The sequence below is a fragment of the Astatotilapia calliptera genome, chromosome 16 (assembly GCF_900246225.1).
Source record: "Astatotilapia calliptera chromosome 16, fAstCal1.2, whole genome shotgun sequence".
NCBI lineage: Eukaryota > Metazoa > Chordata > Actinopteri > Cichliformes > Cichlidae > Astatotilapia > Astatotilapia calliptera.
The window spans coordinates 25892468-25916238 of NC_039317.1; the positions used below are offsets into that span (position 1 = coordinate 25892468).

At 38.3% G+C, this 23771-nt stretch overlaps 1 protein-coding gene across 1 annotated transcript in view; it reads left to right on the forward strand.

The window, feature by feature from the left end:
• The first annotated feature begins 290 nt into the window (after positions 1-290).
• Positions 291-23771, forward strand: part of LOC113007990 (thrombospondin type-1 domain-containing protein 7B-like) — a 145767-nt gene continuing 122286 nt past the window's right edge. Inside the window, exon 1 of the mRNA XM_026145082.1 lies at positions 291-560. The gene's annotated coding sequence lies outside the window, so the exon portion shown is untranslated. The remainder of the gene's footprint in view (positions 561-23771) is intronic.

The following is a 23771-nucleotide window of genomic DNA, read 5'->3' on the forward strand; positions in this document are numbered from 1 at the left end:
GGAGGAGGAAAAATAGGGCAAATGAAGTGGCAAAGACAATCTTTGCAAACTGCACGGAAAAAAGAATATCAGTCTGTGTCTTTGTGCATGTGTAGGTGTGTATGCGTGTCTATGTGTGTGTTGGAGTGGGTGGGTGTGCATACATCTGCGTATGCATATGCAGTGGGAAAGAAGGAGGGGGTGTGTTCACTTGGAGACAGCAGGGATGGCTTATTAGGAAATCATTCCTTTTAGCCAATGGTTTTTAAGAGGGAGGCAGATGTCATTTGGCTGAGAAGTACCACCTCCGAGAGCCAGCACATCCCCTTCAGTGTAACGCCGCGCTGTGTGAGAGCACCACTATCCCTGCTGTCTCCTCTCTGGCTATTTCTCCCGTTTGGTCCACAGACACTTTCTCGCCTTCTCCCTGATTCCTCCTGCTCCCTCTCTTTCTCTGCGCTCTGCTTGCCCCTCCTCTCTCCTTGCCTTTCCCCCCTTCTCTCTTCTCCTTCTTTCTCTGTGATTCTGAACCATAGACACAGATAGGATCTGTTACAGCATCAGCATCAGCAAGAGCTCAGGTAAGACCCTTTTTTCTTTTTGGTTTGTTTTTTCTTCGCTTTGCAATGAGGGTTCATAAAATTTAAAGCATAAAGCCTGGTTGCTTGCTTCCCGTAGTGGACAAATTGATTTCTCCACATTTCTAGTTTCTCCTTGCTCTGTTTGCCGTGATGAATTTGAAGTGGAGGTCTGATTATTTTAAGAGAGACAGTCTGAGCAAAGTTGAGGAACTCAAATGTCATTTTGTAAGCGCTTTTATTGCAAATAAGTTGTGACAATAACAACTTCAGGAATTTTACTTCAGGCAGAGGAGTGTACCTGATAGGTAGGACTGAATATACCCTTAGATAGAAAGGAAAACACGGATATTATGTATTAAACAAAGATGTGCAATGAGGCTGAAAGAATGAGAAATAAAGCCTGCAGCATGGGACAAAACAGAGATGCAAAAGGGCTTTCGCTGGTCGAAGCTGGTGGCACAAAGTGAGTTAAGAGTTAGGGAAGCTCAAGTGTTCACAGATCGGCAGGTGCCCAGCGGACACAGTTTATCAGGACCTGTCATCCTTCCTGAACAAAGATATTTTTCTCTTTGGTATATTTATAGAGTGATCACATGTGACTTTGTGTACAGCAAAGAAAAACACGATAGTAAAGCTATTAGTGTTCTATGCAAGAACAGTTTTTCTCTTCTTCAGAGTGTGTCAGAACATCTGAGGCTATACAGTATGACTGACTAGATTTTTTTTTTATGTATTCTTTTAATCTTGGCTTAAGATGGTTACATTGAAAATCTATGTCTACTGAAATGAGCAAGTGAGAGAATCAGTAGGTTTTTCTACAACTGCGTGTTATAAGAGAAGGTTAGGTCATAGTGTTAACTATATAGTAATTGCTGGTCATGGATATAGCATTTGTGAAAACAGTTCCCTTTCAAAGTGTAATCTTTATAAATGCAAATGACTATATAAATTTGCATAAATTACAGAAGCAGACCGTGCTTTTTGCCTCCCTCATTTCGGAGATGTTAAAATGAGTTTAAGACTGCCCCATGAGCAACGCTTAGCCTTTGAAGTTTAAATAAACAATAGGACCATGCAATTGTACTTGTGCAATGCAACAGTGAAGCACATTAGTGTCACTTAAATCATGTCTCATGGTGGGTTTGTCTGCTTTGGAGCACCTTTGCAAGAGAGCCTTTGCTGTAATGATGAATGTTGAAAGGTGGTCTTTGCTGATAAGTAATCTTTCAAGTTCATCTTTAGCTAATATTTTCTCGAGGACCGATGCCCTGTTGGTCGTTTCTGTGGCGTAAGAATATTCATCATACTGATGAATTTAAATGAAATCTGAAAATAGCTCTGAGCAAAGTTGCGTCGGGTCTCATAAGTAATACAGCGGTGTGCTTATATTTCATTCATGACATAGTTTGCAGCGCTCTCTTGGACTGTGGAGAGAAATGAGAGAAATAGCTTTGTGATGTGAAAAGACACTGGTTGTTGAGGTGAGAGAACAACCAGATACACTGCAGTGGAAACACTAACAGCTGGAGCTGAAACTGCATTTTAATTTATGGACACACACACAGAAAACTTGCTCATTTTCACCAGACTTGCCATATTCCACAACAGTTCTGAGGCATTTATGCTGTTTGCTTGGCAATGCAACCCACACTGCACACAGCAACGAGGAAAGGCATGGTATAGGCTTTTTTGACATCTGTTAATGATACAAAATCAGTGACAGAACTACAAACCAAGAGATGTAAACGTCTTTTGTGCAGTATGTGCTGTATGTTGGCCATATAGGTTACCAAATGTGTTAATGTTTTCTAGAGCAAAAAGAAGCTGCCTCAGCTTGCCTGACACAGCCTCTTTCATTAACCCAGCATTCAGCTGGAGACCCAGAAAAATATCCGCGTTTTGAGGAAATGAGAGACAGAGAAATGGGGAAGCTGGTGCCTTTTCAGTCCGCTGAGGGTTCTGTGCTGACAGCTACACTCCGTCTTTTTTTCTGGTTGGTTGTGAGCTGCCCCAGGTGTGACAGGCAGCCGGAGTAATGGGGGACATTTGACAGATGCATATTTCCAGCCTTGAAAGCTTCATATAAAGAAGATAGACGGCATGGATTCAGGCTGAGCGTGGGACAAACTGTTGGGCTGTGAATCACCTCAATGAGTGCGCCGCCTCTCTGCTCGATTGATCCGTCACGTGACTCTCACAAGCCTTCCAAGTTACTAATTGTATCCCCACCTGATTATTGATTGAAATATGAGGGTGGTATATTGGACTCAAGGAGGCAGGCAGCGTGTTGTGCCCACTTATACTGGTGGAGGTGGCTGGATTACAGACAGAGGGACCCCACAGATTTCACTGGTTTGATTTCAAAAAAGAAATATTTGGAATGAAAAGTGTGACTTCTGTGTAGGTTGAGTGCGCATGTGTCTGCATGCACATGTGCATGGGGTTGAGGTATCACTTGTGTGCTGGATCCATTTTTGCAGCATCGCGGGATGCTACTAATAATGGTGGCTTTATGCAATAATTAATCTTTTACAAGGCTATAAGGGCACATAACTAGGAGTCAAGGTAGGAGGATTAGATTACAGTTTGTAAAGTAGATGGAAGCGTTTCTTGGCAATCAGACTTCATCTGGCAGTCAGTCAGCCCAGGGAAACGCTAACTGAGCAATGAATTCTCCAATTTAAGGTATATTTGTCTCCAGTGTGCCCCTATGTCATTTAAAGTCCCTGTATAATTTAAATTTACAGATTGGCCCATTTTTACTTGTTAAAGAACACATGTTAGGTGCTTTGAGCTAATATGCTCACAGGGATACTGACATGTTTGGCTATTAAAGTAGATGTCATGTTTGCCATGTTCACCATCTGGGTTTAACATTATAGCATACTAGCGTTTGTGCAACTCAAGCACAATAAACCTTCTTCTTATTACTATTCTGAATGTCTGTACATGGCAATCCATACAATAGTTGCTGTCTGACTGATCACCAGATTGAGATGAGCTGAAGGTACATTTCCACACATGCGTGGGTCTAGAAGATAGATGCACCCAACATAAAGTCACCCATTGGTTTTAGACTGCACATTTTCACCACTCAGCACCTTGTTAAGTTTTCAAAGACAGATATTGCTATATTGGGATAAGATGTAGTGATAAGCTATCAGCTTGATTTTGAAGCTGCATGGGTGGACATGAAGGTACAGACATCTAATAAGCACAACGTAAGAGGTTAAAATAGTAGAACTTCACTTAGCAAAACTTTGTGGATGGTCTGTACCACAGCAGGCAGTGATTTTGTCAGATAGGTCCATTAAAAAGCTCCAAAGGCCACCAAAGCGGAAAACGTGGTGGAAAGGTCTACCAGTGTCTCCCATTAGTGGACGTTGAGTGCATCAGATACCTGTAGCTACAGCAAACTGATTGGCAGGTTTCCCAAAACAAAGTGGCCATGCCCATAGCCCACAAAAGTACAGTGCAGTTATATTACAGTTATTATGAAGGAAGCTATCCAGGGAGATGCCCAGTTTTGTGGACCATGTAAGTCATATATGAAGCATGTAAAGTTTCTTAACCTTGTAAAGATGTCATTTTAACAAAGGAGTCTATGGCAATGGACTGTATTTAGGAGTCAGACTGAACTAGATTTCGATGGATACTGCACTTATTGGTATTTTACATTGGCTTCCTTTTTCAGTCTTGGGAGTTGACCTACAAAATCATGCACAGACCAGCCACAACATTATAACTACTGACCAGTGAAACAAATGATCTCATTATAATGCAATGTTCTCCATGTGTGCTGGTATTCATGTGGCTGACCACCCACTTAAGGATTGTTCCAGATCAATCACACTCCCACAGGATTGACATTGACCCAGCCTTCAAACTCCCTCGATCCCAATCTGATCAATTATCTGCAAGATGTAAGCCAGATCCACAGAGGCCCCATACTGCAACCAGGAACCAAAGGATATACAGCCAAAAGCCTGGTGCCACACACACCACAGGATATTGCAGACCCACTGTGTCCATGCTCTGATGGGTCAGAGCTGGCATAAGAAAGATGTGAAAAAGATAGCAGGTGGTTTTACCGTGGTCGATGATTGACGATTACACACAAACTAGAAAGATCACGTGTAATAAAATACAGCTAAAAATATAATTTAAGAAACGTTCTCCAAAGTTTTTGTGTCTCAGCCCCACATTCTGATCTGACAGGCTGTTGTTAAGTAACTGTATAGAGAAAAACAGCAGTCAGTGATTGCAACTTAACTGAGTACAACTTCTCCACTGTGTAGGTGTATGCTGTATTTGAAAATGCCTATGGTGTTTCAAATAATATAGCTAATCAAAGTGATATTTATGAACAAATTTGCATTAAAATATTTCTTTTGACTAAATCACAGTGATCACAGTTTCTCCGTCTGTATAGCAAGCACATGTGGCCACTTCCATTTGTATTAAATAATAAACATAAGTTCTCTTTTGAAGTCATGAACTGTGAGCAAGTGTTCTGGGCTGCAAGTAAAATGTTACACAACTGTTTTCTTTATGTGAAAGCATTGGCATTATAAAATGATAAAGGACAGATGGCTTAGTGCATACTTCTTTATCGCTAAGGGCTCTTCATATTACAGTTTATTCTGCCGTAATATGATGCAATGAGAGTGCTGAGCAAGTACAAAGTTATTTGTCAATTACACCTCCCTGTTAATAGGATTAGATGCATCTGAAAAGCTCTCAAAAGGGTTGTTTGCAGTGAATATGGTGTTCACAACTGTGACAGAGAGGCACGGCTCATGCTGAGGCTATGAGCAATAAATTGTGACAATGTTTTGGAGGAAAGTTGATTATTGGTTGTAAAGAGTACATCAGTCTGTATATGTGGGTTTTTTTGTACTATTTTAATTTAAATACTCAGACAAAAATGATGACGTAATTTCACGGTTGGTAAATTAGGAATACTTTCCCAGGATGGATACACTGTTGTGTGCTCAAATGATATATATGCATAATCACTTTAATCAGTCAGTTGATAGTCAAGGCATGCATTTAACTGGATAACCTCTCCGTTATTTTTCATTTTGGTTTATTAAAATTTGTGAACAACAAGACAAACATGTGCACATATGTTCCCAACATAATACTGGATGGTTGTATTGACCATTGTTAGGTTTTGTATTGTTGATTGTCATTTATGCTTAGAAATATCTACTTATATATGCTTAGAGTTTTATAAATGGGAAGAGGTCGTACCTTGTCTTATTGTTTTATGGTCGGATAAACGTATCTATATCTATATCTACACACACACACACACACGCACACACACACACACACACACACACACACACACACACACACACACACACACACACACACACAGGCAAGGTACTCTTTGTATGTAGACGTCGTATGTTCATGAACCTATGCATATTCATAAAAGAGCAGTGTTATGGGGGAGCGGACGAGAGCAACTGGGGTCAAGCGAAGGAACAGCATTTGTCCGGTTCTCTCCCGTGCACGAGAAACATGAAGAACTTTGCCTACTTCGTGTCTTACTTTGCTGTGTAATTATATTGTCTTCAACGTTCCAGCGAATAGGTTCAAGCTACAAACCTATCAACCATCTCAACAGATTGTTAGAGATTCTATAAAATAGTAGAAATTCCCTCAAAGAAATCTTTTTCTTAGAGAAGGCTGTCATCGGTGAAACCAAATTGGCCTTTTGAAAGTATGTCCATCAGTTTGTTTGTTTGAAGTGAAGAAAGTCCTGTTTTTTTCCTGATTGAAATGCAACTGTGATAAATATTTAAAAAAAAAATAGCAGACATGTTTTTGATTTTATTTTCCCCTCTTAATGCATTCACAAACCAAAGCAAAAAAGGCATCCCCTTGAATTTTTTAAAAGCTATTTACTATATATGACAGATTTGCATTAAGAAAATATAACGTATCTCCTTTGATGGTTTAATTTGAATACTTTGTGGAGAGGACTGCCAGGATGTGTTTTGACAATGTCTTCATCTCGAGAAATATCAAATCACGGAAGTTCAAAAGCAGTTTGTAACCAACAGGAACACTTCAGGGGTTTGGTATGCCTGCAAAATGTTTCTGGGCTGTAATATATTTCCCCCTTCACTCACTTTACTGCTTTACACCCTTTTCACATGAAAAGCGACACCCGCTACTATTCAATTCATTTTTAATGAGAAGCATGCGGGCAGTGAGGGACTTGTGTGCACGCACCGTGGAAGCATGGGATTTATCACAATTGTCAGAGATCACATTTTATGTTGAGGTCACGAGAAGGAGGAGAATTTAATTTTGGCCGGGTTGGACTGCCCCGGAGCTGTAATGTACATATTTAAATTTACAGGGATATAAACTAAAAGGCACATGTCAGTAAAGGGAGGCTCAGCGAGCTGTCTGTTCTGAGACGAGAAGAATGTACTCTTGTGACCGTGTCCTCTGGTAATGTTTTGTGTAAAGGCAGAGTACTATCAAAGCAGCTCTTATTGTGTCAACAGCTAGCAATATTGTAAATGTGTGTGTCAGTGAAAAATGGTGCAGCAATAAAGTAGAACTGTGATATCCTGATTGTACAAACTAAATATTGCGAACGGTTAGCTTGAGTGTTGATGCTAGCCAAAGTTAGCTATCTTTATCAAATTAGCTGGTGGCAGAATTGAGCATGATGTCTTTTATATATTGTTATGGACTGCTCTAGTAAAGTGAGTGGGGAATACATTGTTGTTGATTGAAAACATCCCTTCATGATGGTTTGATTACTCTGCTGTTCCCATGGTTACTTCATTGCGCACATGTACTGTATCGATACCCCAGATGGTGTGTTTGTTTCTCACATGCGGCAGGGTGTGGACCTCAGATTGGAGACTGCTTCCATCTGAAAGCACCTTTCTCATGACACATGCAGTTATATCATTAAGCTAGCTGCCATTTATTTTAATTTGAGCATGTGTGGGCCATTCATGGAAAAGTAATTCATATTCCACCCTGCTTTGCAGCTTCCCTGTGATGTTTCCAGGATATGTTTTCAATTCCAATTCTGAGTATGGCTTTTAAAGAGTTACATAACTTTAAAAAACTCTTTCCTCCTAGGTATGTACTTACACCCTGCTGTCTTCAGGTGGTTTTAAAGGAATGCTTGTTTGCTGTGTGAGTTTAAATTCTTCTTTTTCTACATTATCACATGGGATTGTATATAAATATCATGCTATTTTAGGCGCATCTGGTGCTTCTTTAAACCTTTTCCTGCCATTTTACTTGGCATTCGAAATATTTTGGGTTAGGTCAGGTTGGGGTCGAGAATTTAATGCCATAACATGGCACATTAAAAGCAAAAACATTGTGATAACACAAGAAATGTCTTGCTGTTACAGTTATGTACCATTTTAAGGTACAAGTTTGGGGGAAAAATATTGCATGTCTCTCCTTTATGTTAGAGAGCTGCAATTTTCAGCTTTTTCAAAGCAATTGCTATTTTAGCATTTTTTTTAAATGTCTATGGAGAGAATGGAAACCTATACTTAACAACTGAACCAAGTGGTGGTTCCATATTTCAGCTCCACAAAAAGAATATTCTCACATCTAGTGAAAACATGCTGTATGCACAGAGTATAAATTACAGTTACAGCTACTACATTCATCTGGGGTAACCTGCATTACGGCATAAACTGTTCGGGAAGAGTAATAGAGAAAGAAATGTGTTCATTTACTGCAGTTTATATAAGCAACTATTTGTCTGATTGCTATATTCATGAGCTCTTGTGATATTAAAATGTAGTTTTTTTACACTTCTGGCACAGTGGTTAGTACTGTCTCCTCAGAGGAAGACGATTTGAATTTGCTGCCGAGGACTTTCTGTGTGGAGTTTGTGTGTTCTTCCTGTGCCACCAAAGACATTTATGATGGATCAATTGGCAGTGAGTGTGAGTGATTGCCTGCTTCTCTGTGTGATGAACTAGTGACGCCTTTTGGGAAATGTCAGTTTAGATGGGGCATCGGCATAGGCTTCACAACCCTGCGACCTTAGTTAGATAAACTCCTAAGAAAATCCACAGATGGATTTTCATAAATAAGGAGCTTAACAAACTGCTTTGATAGTTATCCCTGGAAAATGGAGATATGAGTTTGGTTTCATTTTAGGGTGAATTCTAGATTACTTAAAAACCTTGCAAGCATTTGGCTATGTATATGCAGGTTATCCTCAAAGATTACTTTTAAAATATGCACTCAGATACCTCAGTTTCAAAACTGTGGCTGCCAGAAACATGGTTTTTCTAGAGCCAGACGTGAGCACATTCTAGCGAAGGCAGAATGCTAAGTTACAACTAATGCTAGAGAGCCTAAAAGGTACATCTATAGTCTGTATATTAGACAGAAAACCAAATTGAACCAGGTTGTAAATATGCTTATTCCTGCTGCAAAGTTAGCCATTTTTACATGGAATTCTGTGGGGACAGACCTGCTTTTAGAGCCAGCGTGAGATGGCCACTCGTGACAACTAAAGTTTTTGGCACTTCCACATTGTCTTCATTTCTAACCCCTGAGAGGTTGCTGCTGTGTTTGCTTGTTGAGTAACTGGAGCTTCCAGTGAGTCATTTATCTTGCTACATTAGCTGACATACTGTAGATATGTATATAGACTTGCATCATGGTGTAACTTTTATGAGGTACAATACTATAAAAGGTGACTTTAAAAATTTTATTTTTCCCCCAAATGGTTTATTTTGTTGTTGCTCCTTTAATTTTCTATAAAAATTATGTGGTTGAATTAGGATCCCATTCACAAATAAACTACCAAAGTGTGGCTCTTGGAAACAATTGTTACCTCTTTTGACCTCAACTTAAAAAATGTACCCTTTTTCACCTAAGCTTAAAAACACCTGACTCCATTAAAATAAAGAAATCCTTCTTAGAGGAAACCATTTAGAAAATGCTACCCTTGACATGGTTAGTGGTGATGATTTCATGCTCCTATTCCTCTTCACATCAAACTGATAGAGGGTAGGATGGAAGCTATTATTTGGACAGAAGAATCATAATTCTCTGCAGGGCTGTTGTTAGTTCACATTGCTACCCAAAACACAAACACTTTTTTTTTTTCCCAGAGTCTATTGAATTTGCTGACCCCCAACACCCCAACAGTTTTCAATTACATTAGCCCCCACACTGCAATCCACTTGGAATACAAATGCAGAAGCTTGAACAAGCCTTCTCTTAAGAGTCTTTGTCAAGTAGCCGGCTTATTTGTCTATAGTTCTTTCCATCTGGCCACACAGGTTATTCGTTGGCTGTTTTGTAGTTGTCAGGCAGCTGAAGGAGTCTGTCACAAAACCCAGTCAGCTCACTGGCCTTTAGCTTAGATCTCCTGCTTTTGTCACCCCAATTAACTTTGGATCACTTGCTATATTCACTAAATCTTCCTAGCGCGTAATAGAATTAGTGCAGCAATACAATTCGTTCTTAATGGTCAAATGTGTCTTTTTCTTGGCCTTCTGTACAGACATTCTGTCTCAATTGGCGTTTTTTTTCTTGGTTATTCTGCTGCTGTCTTTGAGGTGTCAGCGGTAATTACATTTAATGAGAAAGGAATGGAGTTGTTCACCTGAACAGAACGCACGACCTCTGATGAAAGAATGCCGTTTCTGCTTATGAAAATGTGCAGTCAGTCAGTTGCGATGCTACTCTGATATTCGGGGTTCGAATCGGTTTTGAACAGTCTTTTGTGCGATATGGATTCAGAAAGAGGCGATGGCACAACTAATGACTGGCAACTAAAGGGAGCGTGTACTTTAAGACTTAGTAATGTAGACTGAAGAGGTGAGAGTGAGCTGCTTAAGATCAACGTTCTTTTGATTTGCTGAGGCTCTTTTAAATGCTGCTGTTGCATCTTGTCTAATTTACCATGATAAGAAGCTGTCTTCAAGCTGAAATTACTAATGAGATGGGAATATTTTTTAAAAAGTGTATTAAGAAAAATCCGGTGTTGCTCACTTGGTGTTACCACAGTCAAATATGATTTCCCTTGCAATGCATTTACTCTCTATCTCATCCAGTGACTTAGTATTTGCAGTGATCTGTGGTGTGAGTGGAAACATCATCTGACGTGAAACTGAAAGATAAAGAAGTCATCATATTTCTGAGTTTTTACATTTTAATTATTTAATGCTTATTATAAATGCTAATTATACTGATGTTACATTGACTACTGTGTACTTTATGTTTCACTCGAAAAAAAGTCAGAATTTCTTGTAATTTTTAAAGTGGTCTTGAGCAATATTTCTTTGGACTTTTTGAAAAGTTTTCAGTTTTTCTTTGGACACTGGCTACTTTTTCACTCACATTCAGTCGAGTGTTTGTACCTGATAATTTTCACAGAAATGTTTTTCTACTTTGTTAAGCCTACACATAATAGACAATCTAGCAAACAACCAATTTTAGATTTAGATTTAGGAGCTCAGCTTGGTGTGTAGTGTGTCTTTAAAAAAAATGAGGAAACTAGAGGAGAGGAGGAGAAAAAAATCTATCAAAGACCTGACACAGAAACATCTGGCCTTTCAGTCAATCCATCCACTTCATTAAATTGTCAAGAAGTCATGCTGAAGGGTAACAGTGAGGCCAAGATATGCCAAATCATAAATAGAAGAAAAGAAAATAAGCAGCAACAGGTCTCATGGAGTGATGAATCCAAATGTGAAAATATTTGTTCAAATGAATTTTTAGTTCAAATCACTGTCAGTATGTATGGAAGAGGTTATAAAAGAGGTACAACAGTTATTATCTACAGCCATCCATTAGTATGGTCTGTTTTTGATTGTTTTTTTGTTTTTTTTAGTGGGGAGTTATTTTGTGTTACTGCTTCCTGTTTTATTTTGATAGTAGTTTGTCTAGTGTGCGTTGTATTTAGTTTTACTTTCCCGCCTTGTTCTAATTAGTTTCAGCTGTGTCTCGTCATCCTCCCGTGTCCACTTTCCTTGACAACCTCATGTGGGAGTATTTAAGGCAAACCTTTCCCTTTCCTTGTTTCAGAGAGTCTGTTAATCCTCCTTGTGTGTTACTGGCTTGTGTTTTGAATTCGTTTTTTTATCACTTTTTCCCAGTTCTTATTCTAAACTATGTATAAGGTCCTCAATATGTGTATTTACATGAGCAAGAGGAAGTAGTTCATTTGCTGTAGTTTAGAGGCAAACTGTGCATCTATGTATTTGTCATTATTGATAAATAAAGTAGGACAAGCTCTAAATTAACAGTAGAAAGGGAGCGTTTCCTCAGCATACAATAGAGTGGCTCATGGATGTGCGTGCTTTTTCTTAACACTATCATTGTAGCTTTGGCTACACAGGTAGTATGTATTTAGTACTGGAGCTGCAAATTGCCATTCCAAAAAAATATATTTTGCTTAATGTATAGCTGTACGTTAGTGCTTTATGCAAGCACAGATGTATATGGTTATATTGGTCAAATCCACATAGTCCATATAATCCTATTTCTTCATTTACTTAATTGCCATCCACATTGCTAGCACGGTGTCATTATGCATAAACAGACAAAAACACCCACACACAGATGTACATTCCACTAAACAACCCTCATTTTTGTCTGTCTTTGAATATTGCATTTTATATAACTTGAGTATAATGACAATGAGAACTCAACTTTTTAAAAAGTTTTGAAAAATCCATCGGTGATATTAAAAGATTTGTGCATTTTTCTTGGTCGCTTGAGTTTCTGGTCTTTCCATCTGGTTGTCTTCTGATGTAGTGTTGTCCTTATCTTCCTGGACTCCTTCTCTGTGTAGATACACTCTGTCTTCATTCATACTACATGTAATTAACGGTAGATAAGCTAACATTTTTAAAACATCTACTGATTCACTTATTGCTGTTTGGGTCTTGTGTTGACATGTGGACGAGATGCTGCGAGGATGCGTTTTTAGCGATCGTATTTCACCCTTTTGCCCTGACACCTGAGGTGCAAGAATCAGTGTTGCATTGTCACGATGCTGCATTGGCCCTTTACTCTCCACGGCAGCTGCCTGCTTCAAAAGGCCGCCTGTTGATGTGCTCTGCTCTCTACAGGAGAAGCTCCTGTGATAGTTCATTATTTTATTACACTTCAACCTGCAGCAACAGGCTGTGAGACGTGTTTCTCTCTCCTCATTTGTAGTGCTAGATACAGTTTCTCTGCTCTTTTGCATCTAATTAGGACAAGCTGTGTGCCTCCAAACAATGGGATAATGGCTGGCACTCACTGGCTGTGCTGGTGCTGAGTGCCTTCTGGCCAAGCACCAGAACCTTGGAGTGGAAATCTCTCCTTACACAAATGTGGCACAGTTACGAGTGCCAGGGTATGCTGGTGCTTATTGGTATCCACATCACATCCACGTCATGGACTCTGGAGGGGCTTTAGACTGCCTGGTGTTTTAATTGTTAAATATTTTACTCAGTTTATAGCTCATGAAGATTTGAGAAGAAAAATATTTGTTGTGGCACATTTGTCTCACAGAAACAAGGTCCTGGGTCCTGGTTTGCAGCTTTTGGTTGGCTGCAACCTTTTTGTGTGCACTTAGCACGTTTTCCCTGTACCTGGATGAGTTGTTTTCAGATTCCTTCCACAGTCCAAACATAGCTTGTTAGGCTAATTGGTGATTCTAAATTGGCTGTAGGTATAGATCTGAGAATGTATCCCTATCTGCCTGAGTTCACCCTGTGATGACCTTACTTCCTCTCCAGGGTGTACCCCGCCTTTTACCTAAGGGTCAACAACAGGTGACCCCCCTCCACCCCCTCCTTGATCCTGAACTAAAGAAAGAAAGTAAAGAAAATCAAAACATGATTAGTTTGTTGATATATATTTTCATATGAAACCGATTTTTTAAAAAATCCTGTTGTTTCTAAAAGCCTGATTGACATTTGCCTTTTAGTATCACAAAATAATAAAAAATGTTGTCAATTCATATCATGCTGCTGTATAATTGCCTACAGTAATTTTGGTTAATCAAAGGCAATTTAGATTTTTAAGAGCTAGACTATTCATTAATGGGACCCTTTGTTGTGTTGATGAATGTTTAGCAATGAATTGCCTTCATGAAAGAGATTTTAAATTTAAAAAAAAAGAGCTATGCCATTCTGTCATCTATCTACAATATGTCAGCCTCAGTAAATAATACAACGGCGCAAGGATTAGACCACTTAAAGTTTCAAATTTGCCACCCTGTGGATTTTCTTCTCAAATAGCTTTTACTTTCCTGGAGCAAACCCTTTCTCGTGCTCATACATTGTTATTTTTTCATAGTTTTTCATTTTCCTATTGATGTTATTCTGAAATGGATTGAAAAAGACATTTAAAAATGAGAGATTAAATATGTCTGGATAATATGTCTGGATCATTCTTATTTATTATCTTAAATAAGGTATATGAGGCCATATATTATAAATTGTATAATTTGCAACCCAGCGTTTTCGAGTGCATTCTTTTCTTGTTCATAAATTATATCTTTTGTTATTTATAAACAAGCTATACGCCTCGCACCCCTTAAATGAAAAAGCAGGTTGTAATAGCATGTTAGGGTGCAGAAGCTGTAATGTTTGATGGTGTGGCAACATGTGAATTGCTTAGTGCCACTGAAAAGAGTTTTAGCTGAGAAAGGTGTTCTACAGAGGACTGGAGGCTTCTACACTGGTCTTTTGTTCTCCCCTGCTTAACATTGTTTTCCCAATGGCAGGTCTCCATACATTGCCTTGTCATGCACAAGTGTCTTCATTAGAGCAGCGTCAGTGCAGTTGTCTCTGTTGTGACAGCTCTAGTATCACAACAAACTGAAGAAAATACTGTCTTGGACTCTTAACCCTGTAAGACCCAACCCATCAAAAAATTCTGATTTATTTGGAACTGAGATGTTTTTTAACCCTTATAACAAAATGCTATATCTTGTTGTGTACGATATATTTTTATTATACATTTATTATATTTTTTGTAACGCATTTGATACATGTTTTTGGCAACTTTTTTGTTAACAACAGTATTAATTTCAGACAAAAAAAAGAGTTTTTTCCATAACATTTTGAAATTATAGCAAGTATTGATCATGCCGATGAGATAGAGGTCTCAGAAACTCATGTTTCAAATATCAACTCATGTAAACTCATGTATCATCTATCAAGGGCATTATAGGCTTAAATTCTCAGGGAAGAAGACCATTAGTTTAGCAACATAACGTAGTAACAACCATGTAAAGAGTCAGAGCGAAAAAGAAATCAGTAGTGATGCACTTGGCCAGTTGCTGACAACTCATCCTAGTCTTTACCTGCATTTGGAGAGATAATTGGAGGCATTTTGACCCCTGAGCATTGGTATTCTAATGTTAATACTCTCATAAATGCTCTGATCCATGAATGGCTAAACAACTAACTTCTCCTGTATTATAACTTAATCTTAATCTCGAATCTGTTTTTCTTAAAATGCTTTAATGCCAAGTAAAATCCTGCTTCGAGCAAAACTTGTGACTCAGCTGTAGGACTGTCTACCCATAAGGCACCACTCGCATCATGAGGTCAATCTGGAAAGCAAAACCTAATTTTAATCTTTCAATTATTACATTTCTCTGCATTATTTAGATAGAAATATTACTAAAAACTGGTATTTTATTTTTTGTCATTGTTGAATTAATTAATCAATTGGGCTTTTAACGATCTAATTTATGCATATAAAGGTTACAATGTTAAATTGCTTGTTTTTAAAGGGAGGCTGTACATTAACTTTATACTTCGCAGAGAAAAGCTGCAATTAGGTTTGCAAATCCTAGCTTAATGGACAGATACAGAAAGAGCTATAGATGAAAGCGTACACTGCTGAACACATTGGAATGTATTTTGCAACAGAAAAATTAGTTTTACAAATGCTAAGAACATGCACTCTGTATTCTTATCAAACCCAGGAGGGCTCTTCAACATAAGGCTGGTAACCTTGATGAGTAATGCCTCCTCCAAGTCATGGTCACACTGCATGTTCTATAAGATATAACTGCTCTTTGCTCTCGTTAACAATAACCACATCTGCCATTTTTAGCAATGACACTGGAAAAGATCAAAAATATATACGTGATATATGTTGTGTGTGTTAACAAACCCAGTAATTCACAATCAAATATGAAGTAGATTCTTGGATACAAACACTGAGCGTGAACTTATTAAGAAACCACATGTTTGTTCTTTCTTGGTAACATCATGTGCATCAACTTTAGTCATGGCAATTAAAACGTGTCATTGTAATAGCTCTCACAAAGATATACATAGTTTACTAACATTATGTAAAATATAATACAAGTTTGTCTATTCTGTCGTGTCAAGAAAAATATGTAAAGGGTTATCAGCACATTGCTGGTGCTACAGTTGAATAATTATTTAGAGTAAATAATAACAGCTGAATAAGATTCCAGTGGGCACAACCTAAATAGAAGGAAAAATGCTTTATTGCTGCTGTTGACAACACTTGCAGCTTTTTGGTCAATGGCTCACACTGGACTTCAAGGTGTTGTTTCTAAAGCAAACCATATATTGGCAGATGATGTCATCACAGTCATGGCCTATTGGGAAATCTAAAAAAAGAAAAGTAAAATCTAAAAAACCCGTAACAGTCCATTTGGAGACTGTCCAAAGTGCCAAATGATGCTGATGGAAAACCAAAGGTGCACTGATTGGCATACAAGTGCCACATGGCAGTTCTAGTTGATTTATTCATGATTCTATAAAAATAAGATATGTTCACATTAGCATACTACTTGACAGAGTCACGGCTTAATCCACAGTGCCAGTTCCAAGTTGTCAACTCCAAAAACAAGATGCAGCAACCCCTGCAGCCAGCTTACAGTCTGCCTTTACTTACCATCTATTTGACATTTTACATATAAAACTGTGCATTATTAAGTCGAAAATAAAAAAAATTAAAATGTGAATTTATAATCCATCAGCTTTCTTATCTTATCAGCTTATCCAACTTCACAAGAACCTGGAGCTCTACATAAGGCAAGAGACAGGGTGCACCTAGGGTTAACATAAAGAGACGATCACACAAAGTCTATTTAGAATCATCAGGTAACCTAGCAAGCATTTCTTTCAACTATGGTAAGAAGCTGGAGTACTCAGAGGAAACCTACGCAGGCACAGGGAGAACTTGCAAACTCAACACAGAAAGGCCCATGAGGTTTGAATCAGGATCAGTCTTGCTGTGAAGTGAGAGTACTAACGATTGTGTCACACCTCTTATCACATGTTATTTGACATGGAATTCATTTCATTTGTTTGTATTTCAAAGACCTTCACTCTGTGTGGAAATGAAAGCTTGCCTCACCATTGATAAAACAAGTTACATAAGATAAGTCAGTTCCTTGCATTTTATTACACAGAGAGAATTATTGTGTTTAAGCTCTTTCAAGTCCTCTTTTTGAAATTACAGCATTAGAAAGGAAGGGGCATAGCAAGAAATCATTAGAGTTCTTTGTGACACTGTCTGAGAGTATAAGCTGATTTAATCACTGTGCTGGGAATGTTGGGGAAAATTCAGGTGGTCATGTTGAAGCCACAGATGGTATGTGAATCTATATTAGTGTTCTCATTGACTTTACGTCGTGTTTTCTTTAACTGGCAGATGGAGCATCAGCATTTAATCTCACGGATAAACTCTGCCATCACGGTCATTTATTACTTGTAATTAGTTGTATCATTTACAACCTCGGCATAAAAGCGGAATGTATCCGCTCTTCTACGTTGCTACATCCTAGAAATTACTAGAAAAGCAAGAAGGTTGTAATAATTACTGGCTTTAAATTCCAATCACTCACCACAAACTGACAGTCAGAAAGCATGGTGTGATAAACTGATTAAATAATGAGATTATATTGTTATGATTACGCATTAACTCCCCTGTTAAAAATAATCATTAGGGTATTAATTGTTAAGAGATTAACTTCACTGCACACTGATTAAAATAAGTCACCTACGGTGTTATATTTTTTTTCTCTTTTTTTTTTTTTTTTTACAAATGAAGACTTTTGGTCAATTACTTGACCTCTTATTGTAGTTTTTAAAAGAGTGCAGTTACACATGCATGCACATGCACAACTGTACTTTATTCAGTCCATTTCCTTTCACAATACCGTGAAATATGAACTGCAAAAAATCATGCAGCATATGAAAAAGATAATCTTCTTACCATAATGGTTGCAAAACAGCTTCTGAATATAACTTTTTTTCCCGTTTGGTGGACTAATGGAATTGTTCAAATTCTTACAACTAATTAATAAAGAGAATAATATTGGAAAAGTTTGAGAAATATTTAGTTTTATCTCCTGCCTTGCCTTGTAATTTTTCACCAGCATTGTTTGGCTTCTGCATCTGTGAATATCTTCCACCTGGAGCTTATCTCCAAAACTGAAGGTGGGCAAAAACCAGCCACTGACAGATTGGGCCTGTCAGCCCTCGAAACATTTGATTGGATTTGGTGGCCACTGTGAGGTCTCTGCTTTCACAAAGTGAACCTGTGCAGGGTTTTCCACAGAGACAGAATGTTCAATAAAGTCCTACTTTCAGCCTTCCCTTGCTCCCTCCTCCCTTATCTGGGAAGCACAACCAGATAAGTGCCTCACCCAACAACGGCGATAGAGCACTCACACTGTGAATCCATATGTCATGCTGTGTCTTCCACCCCAGAGTTGATAGAGCATCAATTAGACCTCTAGTGTGGGGGGGTTAAATTTTCCTGTAATTGTTATCAATGTGTAATATAGTCCTGAGGGGTTCCTATCAAAGTACCATATTTAATTATGCTGCAATTACAGTGTTGCTGTATTGTCTTTGTTTCATCCCAACTACAATATTATAAACTATAGGTACCATTTTTTGCACAGCATGTCATCGATAAACTTTTCTAAACATTAACTGCACATAGCTGCAAATGTATTCTATATATGCATGTATAAGAGGTGTAGTATTTAATAAACTCAATGTAAACTGAAAGGTTAACTTACTATTTAGATTGGGTCAGTGAATGGGACAGCAGGCATCTGCTTAGATCAGTCAAGGAAAACTTCAAACAGTTTAGGCCTTATTAAATAAATAATTTTGTTCCCTTTTAGTATTTCCTTCCCAAAAAAGCATCTCAAAGACATCACTCACAAAGTGGTAAACAACTAATCCAGGCTAATCCAGGCGTATATCACAGAGTTATTCTCAGAGAGGCTCATGCTTAATGAATGTCAGCTGCTCTCGGTTTAATTGCATGTTTATTCAGCACTGTCATTTCCATAACATCACGCACCAATTTTTTTTAAATCTTTTATTTTTTGTTGCTTTGCTTGGTGCACAAAAGCTGCACACTTTTTTTAGTCAGTACTATATTCCTGTGCAATGCAGAATATAAAATGTTAATGAAATGAAACTAACTAAGAGCATCAAGAAAAATCTTCTAATTTGTTTTGTAAAAAAATATGGAGGAAAACAAAAGTGTTTACATGGTACCAGGCAATGGAATCTGGGCCACAATAATGAACCAATATATTAATTCAGACAGGCCACTTTTTTAAAGTCTGCTCTAAAACGATTAATTTTGATGGAACAGTGGGGGAAAATTCAACTTTTGCACCTCTGAATTTATTGTTTGCCACTTTGACAAAACTTGTTTGTAGCCATTTCAGATTAAATGCAGCCACGGTTAAGAATGCATTGTTTTGTCTTGGTTTCTGGTTGCAGCATGAGGTCTGCTGATCTTGTATTGTCATCGGTGCTATGCTGGAGACAGAAGGTACGTTTTTATATAGCATCCTGCTGGAGATAAGGAAAACTGTAAATTGTATTGTTCTTATCATAGACTTGGTGAATAAAATTAATAGCTATTTTGCTTTCATTTTGTTTTATTTTATACTTCTATTTTATACATCTTTATCTACTCTGATAGTCTAATGTCTAGTGATTAGCTGCATTTAAATGCATGGATGTAACAGTTAATATTCTAAACTAGTACATGGCATTATGACTTTGTGCCTCTGACAGGCATGGCCAGAGACATTGTGTTTTGGGGCTGTCAGTCCATACAACAGGTTTCCTTACATAAAACATTTATTGAAAAAACCCAACGCAACATTAATATCAAAAGGTTCGATGCCAGAATGGAAGAAAGAGCCTAAATAGTTTATCTGGGTCCGTTTTTGTAGCCTTGAAGACCAAGGAGAGCTGCATCAGCTGACCCTCCCTTGTAAGGCAATTATTGAAAACTTCCTTGGAGACAGTGGGAGGGGCCTGAGAAACTGCAAGATGAACTCATTAGATGATTTTGATGATTAAAATGCAAAAACACAACTAAAGAAATGTGGTGCACGCCAATTAAATCGTAATCTTCACTATGGTTATATATCCTGTGAGTCTGGAGAGCCCGTGCAGTCTATAACTTCACTGGTTGTCAGAGGCATACAACTGCAAGGCACTAATTATGGTTGTTGTTTGTAAACAATTTACAGTGTGTGTATTTCAGAAATGTTCCTGGGATATTGAGAGGAATGTTACTTGTCAAAATTTCAATTACCATCTAACTCACAGCAGGCACTGCCCTCCTCTACTCTGTCTCATATGTCTCTATGGCACATTGTTGTTATGAGGAATGCATTATTCAGTGCAGCAGTTGGTTACTGAGTGTTGATCCAAGACTCCATTTCCTGTTCTAGATTTGTTTATTCAAATGTGACAGTTGTGAAAAAGCTTAACGCTCTGCAACTGAAGGTCTGAGTAGATTACAAGATTAGACGATATAGAGATGTTCCTGTCTCTGTACTGTCAGCTCCTATAAGACAGATTAGTCACATATTGTTATGTTGTGAAAGCTTCATAGACCACAGTGACCTTTCCTTATTTCTTTAGCAATTACACAAACCACAGATATGTAATAACTACTTTTATTTTAAATGAATATAGGCCTCGATCTTTATTACCATATGTGTACATATATAAGTGAATGAGGCCAAAGAAATGAGCAGAAAATGGGAATACATTCAAATTTACAATTAGACAATTTGTCTAGCCTTGCTGGAATATATTGCATGTGTTAAATACATGTTTTTTTTAAATGTAACATTTTAAAACATGTTCAAGGCCCAATTTTGTTCTTAGCATATGTTAGTGATTCATAATAATTACAATTCAATACAGAATCCTTCTTTGGAAGAAAAAAAAACAGCGGGCTGTTTGCAGACAGCAGGAATAGGCTATGTGCACATTTCTCTAAATAGAAAAATATGGTTGTCTTGAGGTGTATGGAGTAAGCAGTAAAGTTGGAGAAAACCATGACTGAGGTGGATGCTGCAAGGCACACTTCTCTAAAGTGCTGCAATAATTGATGCGCTGAATGTAAATCATCAGTCATCATTATTTGTCTTCTGAGACTGAACTGGGGCTTAGGTAAAAAAAAGAATTTGAATTGAAATAAAACAAACAACAACAAAAAACCAAAACAGAAACAGGATAATGGACCAGAAGATAAAACAGGCCACTCTCCTACATTTATATGTAGGAGAGTGGCCTGACATGTGGTGGAAAGGAATCAGTTCCAGCAAGGACTTTCAACAACATCTAATTTCTTAAACACAGTCCAATCGGTGTAACGTTTATATTTTGTTGAATAAAAAAAAAAAGGCGATGCAAACAAACTTTTTCCCAGCTATTTTAAACTGTAGGCCAGTGTGATGCTGGGATGGAGTGGCCACTAGCCATATATTCCACTGTCCAAGACATGCAAGAATGCGATCGAGATGCCCACTTATTGACTTGCCTACAACCAGCTGCAGTGAAGCATTTATATATATGTTTGTATATAATGGATTTTATCAAAAATGTCATTTTAACATTAGGCATTCAGCTGACTATCAGTTCAGTTCAAAGACACTGAACTAAGTCTCGATGAGCCTGAATTGCTGCCCCACCAGTTCCATCATTGGTTGTGTGTCATGTAGATCAGCGGTCCCCAACCTTTTTTGCGCCACGGACCGGTTTATGCCCGACAATATTTTCACGGACCGGCCTTTAAGGTGTCGCGGATAAATACAACAAAATAAAACTAGTACCGGTACCGAAAAAAAGAAGATTTATTCATATCACACGTGAAAAGACCCAGGATGACCGAGTTAAAGATAAAAACGATAACAAAATAACGCTGAAAACCGATAAAACCCCCAAAAACCATACATTTCACACCTGAGCCTCTACTCTCGCGGCCCGGTACCAAATGACTCACAGACCGGTACCGGTCCGAGGTCCGGGGGTTGGGGACCGCTGATGTAGATGGCAGACAAGTTGCTGCTCTGTTCCAGATGGTAAAGGAATGTCATGTGCTATTGCAATGTTGTGAAGGACACAGCATGCCAGAATGATCATGCACACCTTTTCAGGGCTGTAAAGTAACCCCAGCTGCGTCCAAACACCTCCAATGACCCTTGAGCTGCCTAAAGTGTGCTGCGTTATGGTGCAAGGAAGTGTTTGTAGCAGAATCTCTTGAGTAGTTATGGTTTTAGCAAATCAGGTCAGGCCAGGTTTATCAGATAAAAATATGGCAAAGAGAATCCAGTGTTTAGAATTAGTAAATTACATACTGCAAAAGGCCTTCTGTGTTTGGTTTCCACCTTCTCAAAGCCATTGTAGGTTCTCTCTGTGTGCTGTGGCCTGTCCATCAGTCCAAAGACACGATTGTTGGATTCATCTGTGATTCTAAATTGGCCGTAGGTAAAGATGTGAGCGTTTGCTTGTCAGTCTGTTTGTGTTAGCCCCGTGATAGACGGGGTTGACCTGTGCAGGCTGTACACTGTTTTATGACAGCTTGGCTCCAGGCCAGATTGCCCATGAACCTAAGGTGAATAAGTGCTTTAGAAAAAGTATTCATATATTTTATCAAGTAGGCAGATGGAGCACAAACACACGGGTGCAGTACATTTCTCCAATAATTTCTGGCACTCGAGCAATGTCATGGAATTCCCTCTTAATGTTGCTCATCACAAGGAAATTAAAAATGCTTGGACAATGTCCTGATGATGATTTTAAAACCTTTGGAATTGAACAGTTCAGGGAATACTACAAGATCTGTGCTTTCCCTCTGGAAAAAAGCTATTGGGTTAGCGTGGTCTGTCTGAAGACTTGAATGTTGTTTCAAGGAGTTGTGTAGCTGCTGCAAAACTTCTCTTGGCAGTCAGGGATTTCTGACAAGCCATTTGTTACACTTCAAAATTTGTTATGTTGGCCTCTGAAGATGGCCTCTCTCCTGAAGGCGTGGGCTGCAATATATTCCAGCAAGGCTAGATCTGCCTTCATAACACCTGCTTAGAGAGTTGGAATCATTTATACACCCTCTCTGCCTAGGCTATAAGTAACCAGTTGGTTACCAACTGCATATATTTAATTTTATGACACTACAAATTAGCAAGAGTTCCTAAGAGTAGACTCCTATATTAACATTAAATATTTTGATAGGAAGAAAACTGCAAATATATATTGGATATTTAATAGGATGCACTTGGGCAATTAATCCAAATAATTTAGTAAATTACGAGCTATTCTATGTATTCATTATTTGCTTTTCTTTTGTTACAGCTAGTATGTGACTAATTTATATGCATTAAAACTATAATAGATTACTTAGATATGGTTGGGTAAAATTGGATCCCGTGGCAGACGTCAGTCTAGGAAAATGAAAGGAATTTAACTTAATAAAGGAATTTAGAGATTTTCGCAGTTGCCATTTTGTGTTTAAAATGTATATTCAGAAACAAAAATGTTTTTCTTAGTTGACCAGACAGCTGTGAGCAACACAGACAAGATTTGCAAACCTAAAGTTTGATATCTGCATCTGTCTGTCCACTGAACAAGTTCTGCTGACTCTGCATCCAAAAGAAGTTGCTCATTAAGAGTCCCACCCCTCGTGAAAGATACTGGCTCTATGCTACACTACATCCTCAGCAATAGTAAAACTGCCAGCACAGAGTGGAGAGTTATTTCCAGAGCTAATGGGATCCAGACACTTTTATCTAGAGCTTTTATCAGTTGATTAACTAATGCATTGTTCTTCGTCAAGATGTAGCGAGTTGGTTCAGTCACCCTGGGATGAAGAGGTCAAGCCAAGGTGAGATCCAATCAGGCCAACAGCACTGTCCCAGGC